This window comes from Cavia porcellus, unplaced genomic scaffold (genome assembly GCF_034190915.1).
Source record: "Cavia porcellus strain 051 isolate PalLab524CR breed Dunkin Hartley unplaced genomic scaffold, mCavPor4.1 scaffold_12, whole genome shotgun sequence".
NCBI lineage: Eukaryota > Metazoa > Chordata > Mammalia > Rodentia > Caviidae > Cavia > Cavia porcellus.
The window spans coordinates 22,872,241-22,876,149 of record NW_026947495.1 but is presented as its reverse complement, the minus strand read 5'-3'; the positions used below and the strand labels follow the sequence as shown (position 1 = coordinate 22,876,149).

Below are 3,909 nucleotides of genomic sequence, written 5' to 3'. Positions count from 1 at the left end.
GCTTTAAATTTACAAATATGCTTTAAAAAGAGGAAAATATTACAATTAATGTTCAAATTTATTTAGCTAGGGCCCCAACTTAAGTTTCTGAAATGGCTTTAGGTCACTGGCTGATCTCTCTGAGGTTTAGACCAGCTAGCAGAAGTCTGCAAATGTTAGTTCCATATTCCTATGTCTGTTTGGGTTCCAAGGGAGGTAGGTGCAGCTCAGTTTTTTGGAATGTTAATAGAGATTATTGCCATCACTCCATAGTCAAGCTGACCAATTTCTTATGCTCACTTGTATCACTCCAGCTTTAAAGAAATATTTTCTCCATAGACATGTGTAGTACATTCTAACAAAGGGATTCTGTTTATTCCCAGTATAGAAGTAATGATAATGAAGACACCTGCATTGTAATCACAAGTTACTCCTCAAAAAATACATCCAACTACTAGAAATGTCATTTGGGCATCTGACTTTATTAGCAAATTTGGGGAAAGATTAACTATGAAACAAACATAAATGAAATAATCAAAATGCAGAGCAATGGGTCTATGACATTAGACACTCCACAAACCTCCTATCTGTTGTTTTAATCTAAGGATTCTATTTGCTAACTTATACAATAACTTGGTTAATAACCTGAGAAGTTAAGTTTTAAAAGTGGCAAAAGCAAATGGAGAGCCTCCCTTACTTACTAGTACTATGTTACCAAGTCACTTTTCATGGGTAGCCCCGGTTATTAAATCTTTAAATCCTAAATTACATTATCTCAACCTGTAGAAACCTATATACACACCAGATTTGGCTGTATTTTACTAACAGGGATCTCCAAATCTTTGAAAATATAGCCGGTTTTAGTTTTAAATAACAATAATCAGGTAAGTGCAACTGACTCAAAATTCCTGCCTATGGGGGAGAAGAAAAACCTAGAAAAGCCAGCCTCAAAAGAATAATCACCATGTCAAAGACTACCCGTCCCTGGAATTTAAAATATTGATTCATGTACTCCTTTTATAGCATGCACATATATATGTATGTATACATACACACATACATACAGATACATGCTTATTATACACACACATTTCTATTCAAATAGTAAGATTCCCCTATTTAAAAGCTGTATTCCAATATACGGAGAAGAGTAAAGGAAGCAATGCAATACAATTTACTTCCTCCTAAAATTAACCATCACTTGTACGTTTTAAGGAAGCTGGCCTTTTATTTTTATGATACTAGGAGGGAATGCTGCACATGTGCCTAACAGCTTTATTAATTAAAATAACAAGGAAAATGTTGAGATTACTCTTCTTCATACATTGGGCAACAAAACTGAGATGGGAGAAGAAAATCAGTTACCTTTCAAAACCGATGATCTTTGCCAGATTATTAGAACTAGACTGAACTTCGTTTCAGTTTTAGATGCAAACTGCTCTCAATAACAAATTATCCAGATGTTTTAAAAGTAAACAACACAAAATCTGAATAATATTGCAAAAACAAGATTGAGACAAAGCATCCAAAAATATTGTGGTTTTACCTTGGACACACCATGGTTTGTTACCAAAGTAGATCATACATACAAAGGTATAAAGAACATTAAGTTTTTAACTGAAGGCAGCAGTCTTTTAAAGGGACATCCCCGGCAATCTGATGAGTAGTAGAATTTAGGTTTATCAAGCTCATGACAGTGCTTGGAGAATGTGATGTGTTGAGTCTTCATCAACTACAATTTCCTTGGGCTTCCCAACCTCGGCCACCTCTACTTCCCCTGAAGGCTCCTCTCTGCTCATAATTAAAGTTGCCCAAGTTGCTGCTGCATTTCCCACTGTGGGGATTATAAATCTTCCTGGCATCTCTTTTTGGTCCTGCTGGAGATTTCCTGGGTGGTGAACTTGAAGTTGTATCTAATGAAGATACAACTCTTTTGCCCAATCTCAACCTTCTGTACAGGTTTCCAAGACAATGTCACTGTGCTTTTATAAGAAGGAGGAATGTGGAAGAGATCCTTGATTAAAACATTGATATTGTTTGTTATTTTCAATGCAACAACTTTAATCTTGTTCTCTTCAGTTTTTAAGGCCTCGCCTTTTTTACCCTGGAGAGCCAAGCCAAGTTGTCAGACATAAACCTTCAAGCCCCGGGCAAAGTACTGCAGCCTGATTTTGAAATCTTTGAGCTTTTCTGCATTCAGTTTGGCTGTTAAGAAATCTGGGAGTTTTCGGCCCAACTGATGAAAACTGTGTAACAACCATTCTACATAACTGAACTGCAAATTGGGTTCTTCATTACCAGCATTCTCCCCATTTTCTCCTTCTTCTGGTGAAAGAGGCATGTACTCCAATAACTTATCAAATAGTTTCCTTAAATTTGTTTCTAGCTTCTCCATGTCACCACAAAATGAACTCATTTCTGCCAACAATTTTGACACCTCCAATTGTATATCAAGACCCTCCACTGGGGTAGTCAAGGTACTGAGGTTCGGGAGAACTTGCTCACAGAAATAAGTCACAAACCTTGTAGAATGGACATTTTTAGAGAAGAGGGGTACCACCTGTCAAGTGCACTGCAGGAGCCTGTCCACACAGTCAGGGTCTGAAGGATTGAAGGTCTGCTCCAGGTCAGCCTGCTCGGCCACCAGCTCTGCCAACTGCTGTCTCCCACTCACTGTATGTCAGCTTTTCAATCCAGACAGTATCTTCATGAACAGAACAAATTCTTCACCAGTCATATCTTCTAGGACCTTTTTGGATTCAGTCAGTATAAGTTCTTCTACTTCCTTCATTAAGACTTCATCTGGTAAAGTCTTAAGTTTTGTAGAAAGGAATTTAATTGCTCATTCTCTAACAATGTCCTCTCCTTGTAGTATCTGGCTAAACAAGCCACCTAAAGTTCCTTTTGCATCCATCTTAAATATACTTAACAGGGCATTGTTCACTAAGTTAAATTCTGCAGAGTCTTCTGTCTGCAAAAGTTGAGTTAATATCTGCTACTCGGAGAAGATTTTCTCCCATGGTAAATTGAGGCAGCTCTTCAATTGCTTGGCGTCGAATTGATACATCTTCATCTTCACAGAGGTCTAACTGTGCATTGATAGCAGAATCTGCCAATTCAGGAAAATGCTTGAAGAATTTAGGAATAAACAAGCTGCTAATCGTTTTTCCTTGGTACCCCCTTTCACACCACCCAGTATCACTTGATAAACATCTTTAGCTGGCTCACTTGCTCCGGGGCCTCAGCAAGGATGCCGTAGTTGCGGTAAAGCTCTTCCACTGTCGGCATAGTGAGCGACAAGCCCCAGGCCCCCTCCTGCTGTTGAAGCCATCCCCGGCGCCACTGCCGCCTCGGAACTTCTCCAAGCCCAAGCCCCGCCAGTGCAGCTGCCAGTCACCGCGCCAGTTGTTTCGGTTTTTCTGCTTGATGTTGTATCTGATGCATCAGCCAGAAAAACTGACTGTGCTGACCTTTTTGGTTACCAGTTTTGGTATTCTTGTAGATGGAGCAGTGACCTCTTCAGGTCCTAATAGGAAGGTGCACCCTCAAGATTTCTCCAGTCCTCTTGGAGATGTAGAAGAGGATTCCTAGCTCCTTGCTCAAGCAGCTTACATCAGACCCCAAAGGGAGAAGGATTCAGTCTGTCTCTCTGCTGCCTACTTGATTCTGGTAAGACCCCTGAGCACACCCCACTTAGTCTGTCAGTCATACTCAGCTGAAGTAGAAGAGGAGTCTGATCAACTCCCACTAGTCAGGACCACCATCAAGGGAAGAGGTTGGAATGTTTATCCTCTGAGTGCCTGCTGAATGAATGAGTGAGTGAGTGGAATGGACAGTATAAGCGAAAGGTTGCTCCCTTCTGTGCACCATGACTAGGAAGCACTGGTCAGTGTGGCTGACTGGGTCCTCACTTGCAGTTCCACAGTGATC

General features: G+C 40.3%; 1 pseudogene; it reads right to left on the bottom strand.

Moving 5' to 3' along the window:
* Positions 1 to 440: 440 nt before the first annotated feature.
* LOC100713706 (apoptosis inhibitor 5-like) lies at positions 441 to 3,282 on the bottom strand (annotated as a pseudogene).
* Between the last annotated feature and the right edge of the window lie 627 nt (positions 3,283 to 3,909).